The sequence below is a fragment of the Nicotiana sylvestris genome, chromosome 2 (assembly GCF_000393655.2).
Source record: "Nicotiana sylvestris chromosome 2, ASM39365v2, whole genome shotgun sequence".
NCBI lineage: Eukaryota > Viridiplantae > Streptophyta > Magnoliopsida > Solanales > Solanaceae > Nicotiana > Nicotiana sylvestris.
In genome coordinates this window covers 178838181-178851820 of record NC_091058.1, presented here as the reverse complement: position 1 = coordinate 178851820, position 13640 = coordinate 178838181, and positions in this window count along the sequence as shown.

The following is a 13640-nucleotide window of genomic DNA, read 5'->3' as shown; positions in this document are numbered from 1 at the left end:
GAATAAAGTCGAACTCTTTTCTTTGACGATGGCCTTAGCCATTGGGATGTTACTTTCGAGCTGGTGCCGAAGTGGTATCTCGTCGCGGTTCGAATGAAGTCGAACTCTTTTCTTAGACGATGGCCTTATCCATTGGGATGTTACTTTCAAGTTGGTGCCAAAGTAGTATCCCATCGTGGTTCGAGTGAAGTAGAACTCTTTTCTTCGACGATGGCCTTAGCCATTGGGATGTTACTTTTGAGCTGGCGCCAAAGTGGTATCCCGTCGTGGTTCGAGTGAAGTCGAACCCTTTTCTTAGATGATGGCCTTAGCCATTGGGATGTTACTTTCGAGCTGGTGCCAAAGTAGTATCATGTCGTGGTTCGAGTGAAGTCAACTTCTTTTCTTTGACGATGGCCTTAGCCATTGGGATGTTACTTTTGAGCTGGTGCCGATGTTCAATGTTGTTTTATTGGAGGATTCCGCTTGACCACTGCCGGCAGGATGATATGGCATGGAGAGTATCCGCTTGATGTTCCATTTTTCGAAGAACTCAGTCGCCTTTTTTTCGATGAACTGGGGTCCGTTGTCGCAACTAATTTCTTTGGGGATGCCGAAGTGTCATATGATGTTTTTCTAGAGGAACGCGATGACTTCTTGTTCGCGTATTTGAGCGAACGCACCTGCTTCCACCCATTTGGAAAAGTAATTAGTTAAAACCAAAAGGAAGCGTATCTTACCTCGCCTTGCTGGGAGGGTTCCGACGATATCCATCCCCCATTTTATAAATGGCCATAGAGAAGTGACGAAATGCAGAAGTTCCCCCGCCTGGTGTATCATAGGGGTGAATTTCTACACATTTCTTGATGTAATCTACGACCTCTTTTTTCATAGTGGGCTAGTAATATCTTGCACAAATAAGACATCTGACGAGGGCCCGGTTGCTCATATGGGCACTGCAGTGGCCTTCGTGTACCTCTTCGAGCACACGCCTTATATGATTTGTTCCAAGGCATTTGGCCAAAGGACCGCCGAACGTCCTTTTGTAAAGGTTGTGGTTTATGAGGCTGTACCTGGCCGCTTGTATTCAGAGTTTTTTGGATTCTTTTTTATCTTGTAGGAGTGTTGCCTCCTACAGATATGATATGACGTGGTTGCGCCAGTTGTCGCGCTCCCTTTTTTCCTCCGCGGAGAAAGTATGGGTTCCGACGTTCATGGGGTAAATAACTCATTTCCTTTTTGGGATTTGGGTATTTGAAGAGTCGCCACCTAACGGATTATGTTGCGTTAGGGCACCTAGAGTAATTAAATCTTAGACTAATTTGCATTACCTGAGATTTAGGATAAGGGCTCGAAATAACCTTGAGGCGAAGGTGTTAGGCACCCCTCTCGGTCCACAACGGTGGGTCCCATCTGAACTTATACTTATGGGTTAGTCCTTTTAACATACAAATAATTTTAACATATACTTGCAAGTAAAGGCATGTTTTGACATTCTAAGCACATGTATGATTCAAGTAATGGAATAAAAGAAAAGGTTTGAACAAGTTACACATATATAAAGGAAAGTAAATTTATTTAAACAACGGGAATTGGGAAAGAGGGGTCCTAAGTTGGTTAGCCTACATGATCACCCCACACAATGTCCGGCAATCACTTCTCAATGAGGGGCTACATGTGACATTAGCGCGTAGTCATCATATCCTAACTACCCAATTCCCTCCCCTTGGTCATATCCTAAAGCGTGCTAATAACCTTGATAGATGTCCTATGCATGCACTACCCGCCCCTTCCTTGTGGCCCTGGAGGTATTTAGGACCTCTAACTTTAGGTAGTTCTAGACCATCCTAAGGTATTTAAAGGATAAAAGTCTAAGCATCAATCAAAACAGTTAGGATTGCATTTAAAGAGAACAATTACAGGCTCATATTCGCTTCCACAAACATAACAAGTAAATACACGTCTCAAACAACAGTTTTAAGTATTTAAGAGAAAACCCTAGAACATGATATCTAGGTGAGTAGAGATTATACAGTATTGAATCAGAACCAAAGTGTCAAAGACCTATTCAGCTTGCATACTGATTTTAGACCTGTTGAATGTGAGCAGTCTCAAATAACAAAATGCAGTTTTATAGTTGCAAGATTTTTAATCACCCTATAGGCTTGCCTAAGCGCATAACAGTGATTTCCTAAGAGCATGATATCTATATTGATTAGGAATGCAGTAAAACAGTGAAAAAATTTTAAACGGACAACTTGGGATCCTATAAACATGTTTTCTAATGGTATTAAGTGAGGTTGCGTTTGAAAACCTTTTAAGAATCGGATAGATTTAGTTAATTAAACCACTTCAGAATATATAAACACGAATTGAACTAACTGAACTGTTTTAAGTCTTATAGGCATGACTTTTAATTAAGCATAAGGTAAAACAAACATCATTCATTAACCTAAATGAAACCCCTATAGGCATGGTATCTCTAGAGCTGATTTTAACCCTATAGGCATGATCTCTATTATTAAATCTATTTTAGATCCTATAGGCATTATTTCTAATTGTGTGGAAGTAAAGTAAACATAACAAACACATTTGACTCAACATGGACCCTATAGACATGGTATCTACCTAATTTTACCCACAATATATATACTACCCTCCCTTTTCACTAATCACCCCACTGTTCGTTTACAATAATTATTATAGACCAATGAATCAAATAACAAATTACATAAATAGAAAAGTAATCTATAGGGAGCCTGCAATAGGCCCAAATGACTTCCAAGCCTCCAATAGCCTCAAATGACCAAAGTTCCATAGCCAAATTCGTATCTAGGTGTGTCAGAGTTCCCTAAGGATCTCAAGGATCCCGGACAGTGCTCACACCTAACCTTTTCTTAAATAATAACCGATTTAGGTGCAGTGTGGAAAAGCCAGCTCTGACATGCCAGAGCTCAAAGAGATCTCAAGGATCTCAAGGCAGTATATATATCAGAGTGGCAGAACCTAGTATTCTAAGAGTAAATTGAGAGTGCTTGACATAGTTTGAAAAAGGTTTTGAAAATAGTACAAAGATGACTTTAAGAGTGAAAAGATTTTTTGAAACAAGAAATAGTTTGGTGGTAAAAGACAGTTAGAGAAGAGTACCAAAACTCTTTTGAAGACAGCAGACAATCAATTGGTCATAAAGCATCCAGATTCAGAAACACTCAACAAACAGATCTCACTTAGAGATAAAGGGATTGAGGCACAGAAGAATCACATTGGGGGTACATGGATAGGGTATAAGGGAAATATATAGTCAACAAAGTACATAAAACACTTAGGGTCTTAGAGACTTAGCCGACTAGTCATGGACAGTAAATAGTTAAGACATAGATCACAGTTGTAATACAGAAAACCTGATATGCCTTGAACAAGATTAAACATACAGGCAGGGTCAATCACATACATCAAACAACCAACATGATCACATAATTGGGGGATTGAACAGATATTCACAAACAGACTGGTTAAGTATCAAATAACTAGGTGAAGTGTAGATATGCTAATCATATATTGAACAGGATAGAGTTGAGACATGCTAGGCAAAGAAGTAAGGAGGAATACAAGTTGAATTCATAGCTGATTAACTGTGCAGGAATGAAACACACAGGGTTTGGATTTCAAAATTTAACTAGAGACATACTAGTTTAAGAAAAGAATGCAGAATATAAAGCAGATGTAGTTCCAATATATAGCCTTGGATTTCAGCCGGCTTGACCAGTGAATATCGTAAGTAGTAGAGGAGAAAAGAGAGCTTTAGAGTGTAAGTGTGCTTTTTTGAACTAATGTTTGTTGTCAGAAGTGAGAATGGGCGAGATTTTATATAGTAATCAAAAGCTTAGCAAAGTAAGGTAAGGGATCAATAAGTAGCAATTAGGGAAATCATAGAATCAATCACATGTAAAATTAGTATGTCTTTCCTTAAATCAAGGGAACATCAATCAAAGGTAACAACATGACAGATACTTAAGGAAGAAAATCGAGTACATAATAGGTAATTAGGGGCGGATACATAGGGGTTTCAATTAAGGAAACAATCAATAAGAATCAGCAAAATAACAAATAAGGCAAGGGAAAAATTAATGAAGGCAAGCAGTTCAATTAAACCGAGTAGGGAGGTAAGAATCGAATGTTTTGTTAAGGAAAAGTGTTCAAATCAAACCAAGAAATAAGGACTTCAGAATAATCAAGGGTTCAATCAAAGAGAATATCATGAAAGAGTCAGCAAGTTTAGAGGATAAAATAAAGTAAGAAATGAATAGTCAGGGTTCGACACATAATTTTAACACAACAAATAGTTAAATCGACACTGATTAAAGATGAATAGTCAGGATGAACACAAACATATAGAATCAGTGAAAGGTTGAACTAAGAAATTCATTAGAGGCATATTAGGACAAGAAAACCATGAGACATTTAAATGGCTAAAGAGAAATCACAAGACCCAAGGCAAGAACACAATCAGTACATCAATACTTAGAAGCCAAATAAAGAAATGTCAGAAAATTAGGGTTTTTAGTACAAGCGAGTTAAGGTTGTAGAAAACTTACAAAATCAGTTAAACACATAAGAAGCAGAAGATCAAACACTCAAAAATCATCAAACATTTTGTAAAAGACATTTCCGGAAACCCTAGTTTAGGAAAAAATGAAAAATCATTCGAAAATCACATGATTCTTATAAAGAATCACAAGATTATTGTAAAACACATATGAAACAAGTCTAAATCATCTCAGATCTGTACAGATCTAAGAGGTACAGAAGAAAGAAATTATGGTTTCAAGGAGAACAACACAGAGGTGAAGAACATGCTTAGAAGCCCATAGATCATAGTCGATGTAGGACGATCTTACTCAGAATCACACTGGAACAACCTAAAACAGGCGAGAAAGGAGCCATAGATGCAAGCCAACTAACCCTGGTCCCTTGAGGGCCCTGGAGATGGCAATACCAACGTGAGAGTGGCTAATAGAGGCCTGAGGGTGGGTGAGAAATCACCATAGATAGCCATAGATGAGTGATGGTGAGGTTCGATTAGGGTTAGGTTTGAGATCATTTGAGAGACGAGAGGGATTTCAGGGCGGCAGATGGTGGAAAATGAAAGGGTTTGGGGGGGGGGTGTCATTTGGTTTATTTTGGGTAAGAGTTGTTTGTGGCCGTTGATCTTATGATCAACGGCCGAGATTAAAGGGTTTTGGGGCCGGATTGGGTCTTCAGGGTTTGGGTTGGGTAAATTTAATTGGGATTAGGCTGGTATTGGGTTGAATTAGGGCTAGAATTGAAATACAAAATATGTCAGATTTTAAATAGCCACTTTTAATAGTTACATGATTTATAAAAATAATAAATGAGTTCCAAAAAAATAGTTTTGTGTACTAAAATAATTTAAAATAGTTATTTAACATTTTAAAAATATAAAGGACCATTTTATGTATCAATAATGTAATTATGTATTAGTATGGGCTATTATTGCAAAGATGTGCAATTTAGACTAAAAATATAAATATAATTACAAAAATGCACTAAAAATATTGAAACACCGTGTTGGCATAAATAAAGAATTTAGATGACTAAATCATCCTAAAAGTAATTTGAAGGATAATTATTGTATATGTATAAATAAAAGAGAAGAAATAAATTGATTTGGAGCTTTGAAAATTATAGAAAAATTATAAAAATATTTATGCATGCTTATAACTGCATATGTGCTATTTTGAAAGTATATATATATATATTAAAAGTATATGGGAAAATTGGGTATCAACACCGGTCCCAAATTAAATTTATAGAGTGTACCTCGATTTGGTCTATTGATGAGTGGAGGAGGGTGACCACGTTCTCCTTGGTGATATTTTTAGTTTCTCCTGCCAACTTGGCGAGATCGTCTGCTTCGATGTTTTGTGCTCGCGGTATTTGGTCGAGTCGGCATTCGTCTAATTCTGGCAGCAGCTTGTGGATTTCGGTCTGGTGTTTCTACAACCTCTGCTCCTTAACCTAGAAAGTCCTAGTAACTTAGTTTACGACAAGTTGAGAGTCGCAGTGGAGGATGACTCGTCGAGCACCATACTTGAGGGCCAAATTCAGTTCTGCAATTACGGCCTCATACTCGGCCTCATTGTTAGTCATTTCAGGGCATCGTATAGATTGGCGAATTACTTCACTCATTGGGACTTCAAGTACGAGTCCCATTCCGGATCCCGACGCACTGGACGCGTCGTCGGTGTAGAGGACCTAGAGGTCGGGTCGTTCAGGTGAAGTGCAAAGCACTTATTGCTCGACTTCAGGTAATATTTCTGCACTAAAGTCTGCGACAAAATCGGTGATCACTTGCAATTTTATTGCAATTTGTGATTGATATTTTATATCATGCTCGCTCAATTCTATGGCCCATTTGGCCAACCTACCCAATAATTCGGATTTGTGCAGGATGCTCCTGAGAGGAAAGGTTGTCACCACCTTTATGGGGTGGCACTAAAAATATGGTCTAAGCTTTCGTGAAGCTATGACTAATGCTAGAGCCAATTTTTCAAGGTGCGGGTACCTTGTTTCGGCGTCGATTAAGATTTTGCTGATATAGTAAATTGAAGATTGCGTACCTTTGTTTTCTCGGACTAGAACTGCACTTACCATGACTTTGGAGAAATCTAGGTAGACTAGGAGGCACTCGCCTGGATCTGCCTTGGCGAGTAAGGGTGGTGAGGACAAGTATGCTTTCAGTTTTCTTAGCGTGTCGACACATTCTGAATTCCACTAAAGTCCATTGTCCTTCCTTAATACATTAAAAAATTTATGGCATCTATCTGATGACCGTGAGATGAACCTCGACAGGGTGGCTATCCGTCCTACCAATTTTTGTACCTGCCTTTTACTGGTCAATGTTTTGAGTATTCCTTCGATGGCCTTAATCTGATCTGGGTTGAACTTGATGCCTCTTTGTGATACCAAGAAATCAAGGAACTTACCTGAGGTTACGCCGAATGTACATTTTTCGGGGTTTAGTTTCATGCCGTACCATCTTAATATGTCAAAGGCTTCCTTCAGATGATCAATATGATCTTTTTTCCTTTTTGACTTAACCAGCATGTCGTCGATGTAGACTTCCATTGTTTTACCGAGTTGGTCTTTGAACATCTTGGTGACCAACCTCTTGTACGTCTCCCCTGCATTCTTTAGTTCGAACGACATGACCTTATAGCAGTACGTTCCTTGGTGAGTGATGAAAGTGGTTTCTCCTGGTCTTCTTCTTCCATGAGGATCTGGTTGTAACCCGAGTAGGTATCTAAGAAGCTTAGCAACTCGTGTCTTACTTTTGCGTTGATGAGTTGGTCGATGTGTGGCAATAGAAAGGAGTTTTTTAGGCATGCCTTGATTAGGTCTGTGAAATCTACACACATCCACCATTTTCATTTTTCTTCTTTACCATGACCACATTGGCGACCCACTGGGAATATTTTGACTCTCGAACGGAGCCATTTGCGAGCAACTTATCGACTTCTTCGCTGACAGCTTTGTTGATTGCGACATTGAATTTCTTTCTTATTTTCCATACTGGCGGGTATAGGGGGTCGACATTTAGTTTGTGTATGGAGATATCCTTTGGGATACCTGGCATATCTGTATAGGAGAAGGCAAACAGATCGGCATTGTCAGTCAAGAATTTATGAAACTTACCTGGTTCCAAGAGGTTGTGCCTGATATAAGCCTTTTTTGTGTTATTGTTGCCGTTTAGGAGGACGGGATCAAGATCCTCTATCGTCGACTCGGATGCTTCTACGATGTTAGGGTCCTTGATAACATCTGTTCGTACGTCATGTTTGGCTCCCAACATCGCTGATTGCTATGCTTCCACATTTGTCCCATTTAGTTGTTGGGTGTGGGCGCAATCCTGGGCGATGCGATAACATTCTTGTGCAGTGCGTTGCTCACCTCAGATGCTGAATACCCCCCCCATGGAGTAGGAAACTTGATCACTTGATAGAGACTGGACGGGACCGCTTGCACGGCATGTATCCACAGGTGCCCTATGATGGCGTTGTAGGCTGTTTCTTGGTTCATGACATGAAACATCATTTCCAGGGTGACTCCTTTGGCTAGGATGGGTAGCACTATCTCTCCAGAAGTCCGCTTGACTGCATTATTAAAACTTGTTAGCATTATGCAGCATGGTATTATTTTATCTTCGAGTCTCATCTGTACGTGGACTCGAGGATGGATAATACACGTGCCACTCCCATCATCTACCATTATTCTTTTTACATCAGTATCTGAAATACGTAAAGTAATAACAAGATCATCGTAGTGAGGGAAAGACAAACTGTCGGCATCTAACTTATCGAAGATGATACTATCTTCGAGGTCATCATACCGTTCATGGGTGATGGACCATTTAAGTTTATGTGTGGTGGTGAACTTGACATAATTGATTGTTGTGCCATTGCCCCCGTCAATGATCATCTGTCTAGTGCGAGTGGGAGAAGGTGGTTTTGGAGGTCCCTAGGGTTGTTCGCATCTGCGGGCGAAGTTAGCCCATCCTCGATCGCTCAGCAATTCTTTCAGGTGTCCTTGATTTAGCATTCGCAGTACCTCCTATTGTATTCCTATGCAATCTTCGATTTTGTGACCCCTTTCATGGTAAAATTCGCAGAAAGCATTCAACTTTCGAGTGCTAGGGTCGGACCTCATCTTTTGCGGCCATTGCACCTTTTATCGAGTTTCTCTAGTACGTACATTATTTTGAAGGAGAAACACAAAAATTGTGAGCAGATAGGAGTGGAGGCATACCTTTATCATGTCGATATAGCGCTGCATGTCGAGAAGGAGCATCCATGTGCCGCGGTAGAGGCAGGACAGACATCCTGACCTAGCGTTGATGGCTTTCTTGGCCGAGACGAGGCCCTGACTGATCTCTTTAACCGTTGTTGCGACAATCTTTCCTTGCTTCAGTTTGGACTAACGTCAACTGTTGGGTCAAACCGTTGAGGTCATCCTCGTCGACTCTTACGTCGGCGCAATAGGCGTTATGGATTTCTTCCCATGTGGTTGGAGGGTATTTCATGAGCCTGCTTAGCAATTTTCTGGTAGCTCTCGACCTGTTCTTGTTTAGTTCATTATGGAAGGCTACTACTGTCATTCCCTCTGACACATTCGGCAAGCTCATTCTCACCCTGTTCAACCGAGATAAGAAGTCCCTGAGTCCCTCGTCGTGCATCTGTCTTACGGTAAATATGTCGTTTACCCTAGCTTCTACCTTTTTGGCTCCTGCATGGGCGGTGACAAATTTGTCTGCCATTTCTCAAACGTTGCTATCGAACGTGCCGGTAGTTGAGAGTACCATGTCAGGGCTCCCCCTGTTAGGGTTTTGCCAAACTTTTTCAATAGCACCGATGGTACCTGCTCTTTTGAATGATCATTACCTTTTACAGCTGTGACGTAGTGGATGATATGATATTTTTGATCGGTAGTATCATCATATATCTTTGGGTAGGGCGCCATTTTGAAGGTATTTGGAATGGCGTAGGGGGCCGCTTTTTCATTGTATGGTTGCTCGATAAATCGACCAACATCCCATTTTGGAAACAACTTTGTGGCGCCTGGTATTTTGTCAACCCTCTCTTGGTGTTCCTTCATTTGGTCACGGAGTGCCTTATTCTCATTTTCCATCTCCTCCATTTTTTTTTAAAATTGCTGCAAGCGTATCATTACCTGCGTCATTAGCAACATGAGTGTTACCTGTACGGGGTCACCTTGCTCATCAGCGTTTGTCGTAACATCTGCATGTGCAACATTCCTGTTATCCCTTTGGGTGGGTTTATCAAGTATGTTGTTCAGAGTACTTGTTAGCCATTCTTCAAGCAGTCTTCTTACTTTCGGTGGTGTCTCTCCTGTTGTACTGGATGTGGTCTTTGGTGTACCGTTTTTGTTATCTTCCCTGTTGTCTTCGTTGATGGTGTTCAAGAGGTTGGTTGTGACGCCTACTATTGCTTTTTGCCTTGCATCTCCTTTCCATGCCATTGTTAGTTTGTGCAAAGCTAGGACGAGGTGATTATCCTTTTCAAGGGTCTAGATGAGACTAAAATCTTAGCTAAAGAAATACTCACAGATTTACAAGTGGTCACTTAAAAATAGCCACAGTTTAAAAAGTAATCGAAATTTAGCCACTTTTTTATGTAAAGATAAATCTGAACGAAAATACTGTTCAAATTCAAAAAAATACTCCAGTATAATATACTGGTCCAGCATAATATACTAGAACTTTTCGCATGTTACAGTTCCAACATATTTATATTGGAAGTTCATACATAAGTGCACCGATCTCCAATATATTATGCTGCAACTTTCCGTGTTGCAGTGTAATATTGGCTATTTTTAATGACTTTGCAAACACTGGCTATTTTGAATTACCAGTCCGAAAACTGGCTAGCCCGTGCTATTTTTACGAGTTATGCATCATTGGTGAGGTAGAAATTCACAAAGATTTTAACATATGAAGTACCTGTTTGTTTAATTGTTGTATTAAAAGTTAGTAAAAGTTATTACACGATAATATATATATATATATATATATATATATATATATATATATATATATATATTTCAAAATATATTTTTATTTTCTTCACATACCCAGTTATTACTATACTTAATCAACACATATTTCTATCTTAGTTTATCACATAATCATTTGTTAATTAAAATGATAAAACATTTTACTCTGATCACTTCGTACCAACCAACGATGTAGCCATCTTACGTCAAGGGTGGTCAAGCACACATTCTTCGCTGAAAAATTATACTGTATATATAAGTTAAATACTACTTTATATGGTTATATATTATAGTTTTAACACCCTTAACATAATTGAGCGAGGCAACTGTTTGACCAAAAGATATTGAAACCTTTTTTATTAACTCAATTAACGAAGATGAAGAGGTAAATCTTAGCCATGTATAATAAAATCTAGATTAAAGGATGCAAGAGAGGAACAAGGTGAATGATGCTTCCTAGTCTGTCGGAACCAACTGATTTCTCATAAATGTGATGACTTCAAATGTAGAAAAATATTGCAATGAATGCGATCGACCAAGATAAAAGATGATGTATGGATTTCAGATCTGTAGTAAGCAAAATTGTCTTTTTTGCATTCACTTTCTCCCCCCTCTTTACAATTTATAAGGGACAATCCCCTTTTAAACCCTAAAAAATTATAACATAAAGAATATTCGAAAAGCATATTCCTACTGTCTCCTACTACGCTTACACTACTGCAGACGTTGTACGTTTGCTAACCACTGTCGGTCGTCACCCTTTATAACGACCAAAGGACGCTACATCGTAAGGACCTCGTTCCTCGCCGTACTCAGTAGTGGTCGTGGTCATCCAAATATGGACCTATACAGTTAGTCCCTCCGCTTGTCGAGGTTGCGACCCGGTGTGTCCTTGATAAGCTAACATCGCCTATACCTGCGGAGAAATTTGTCTTGTGAATCATAACGGTTTGGCCAACAACGGAAGAGTAGTGCGCTTCACGATACCCTAGATGATGTGTCCTATTGGTAAATAATGTCACTTCCACGTGCGTCATCATTACGCGTCTTCTCGAGACAGAGACTGATGGTTTTTCGCTTCGGTTTCGGTGCCATTGGCAGCCTTCCGCTTCGATTCTGGCGCTACCCATCCCTATAAATAGGCAAAGGGTTTGTTTTTTTCAAAAATTCTTGGCCATTTCTTCTTTGGTTATTCCTTCTCATATCTTCAGCTTTTGCTCTTGTGATTTCTTTGCTTCCTCCCTTCCGTTCGCCGTTCTTGATTTTTTTCGTTTTATTAACACATCTTCTGCCATAGATATGCCTAGAACACATCGGTCATGTGAGGGGATTTTTGATGCCACCCCGTTATCCATGGCGCTTCCTTCTAGTGGTGAGGACATGACGATGGAGGAAGGGGACAGTTTTCCCACCGTGGATGAGTTACTGCCGAGACACCCCATGTCTCGAAGCGACTTCCTAAAAGAACCTGCTCCTCTCACTCCGGTAGTATCTGAAAACTGAGCAGGCCCATATAGATGCCCTCCATACTAAGTACAACATTCCCTCTCATATCGAGATGGTTTCGTATTGGGAGGGACTTCGAGGAGGTCCATAGATCGGGGTATTGTGCTTTTTATGAATACCCCTTTGTGATTGGGAATTCCTTCCCCCTTCTCCCATTAGCAGAAGAATTCTATCGGTTTTAACGGGTTTGCCTGGTGCAGCTTTCTCCATACACGTACAAAATATTTTTGGTATTGACAAAATACGCGGAGTTGGCGGGGTGCGAAGTTGACATTCACTACCTCTTGCACTTGTTTTCCCCTAGTTTTCACAGGGGCACTATGGTGCATTTGAGGCACCGTGGGACCAAAGGGCTGGTGGTCGGAACTGACGACCGGGCGAGCTGTAAATTTTGGCATAAGTATTTCTTTGTCAGAACTGAACACATTGTGTCGGACCCTGCTGGGTTCCCGGAGTGGTGGAATGATAATCGTAGGTGTCGTAACTTATTTACTTTTTTTTTTGTTCAACTTGGTATTTATCTACGACTTTCTTTTGTAGTTGTGGGGCGTACACCCCGTCCCATCGTCAGCATAAGGGACTGGGTAGCCTATTTTACTACTTTACGCAATGGAGACTCGAGACTGGCCCGCTTTTTTGAAACATTTTGGGCTGAAGGTATCATCTAGTAAGCGTTTTCCTCTGTACCACTCTTCTATTGTTTGCCATTGTCTATTGATACGAGTCTTTATGATGATAGGTCGTGGAGCTTCTAGGTGGAGGGCCCTAGTCCCTGCATTTTGCCTGGCCATCGCCTCGGTGAGAATGCAATTTTACTTTAGAGGAGTCTGTCCGAGAGGGTCGTGCTCAGCCGGTACAGGTGAGACTCCTTTCAGGATATGGTTTTGAGGGAAGAGATCTCCTCTTTACCGATTTATCACCTCGTGGACGAGTCTTCTAATGGGGACGAACCTTCGTTGAGAAAAAAGAGGAGGGTAAAGCTCGGGAAAGATGTGGCCATTGATACTAGTAAGAGTGGAACGGGTGCATCAGAGACGACACTTGTGCCTGCGTTTATGGCGGACGCCATCTTGGCGGGGAGGTCTCCCAAAACAGAAGGAGTATACCAAGGAGGGGGGTCTGTGCACTCCGCTGAGGGTGGCGTATCATCTACTGTTGGAGGGGGCTTACGTAGCGAGGGCGACAGCTCGGGTTTGGACGTCGACCTAGGGGATGTTCGTGAATTTTTGGAGGGTCACACTCGCGTAAAGGTCAAAACGGAGGGTTCATCGTCCCTGGGGACTACGACTTGCTATCGAACTGTGATCGGGTGGTGTCTGTTTTTGCCCCTTTATGTGCTTCTCCTGAGAGTGAGGCACTTAGAGCGATGAGTGATGTAGAGTTGTCACGGAGCATTTCTGGCGTGGCTCTATTGGTAAATGCCTCTCTTTTCTTTTCGTCGTTGGATCTGTTTTACTATTCTTGGCCCATCCTTTTGTTTTAACTTTGTTTTTCATATTAGACCCTCATCATGGAGATCGAGCGTGAGCGTCGAGAAAGGGGGAGGACGACAGTCTATGGGAAGA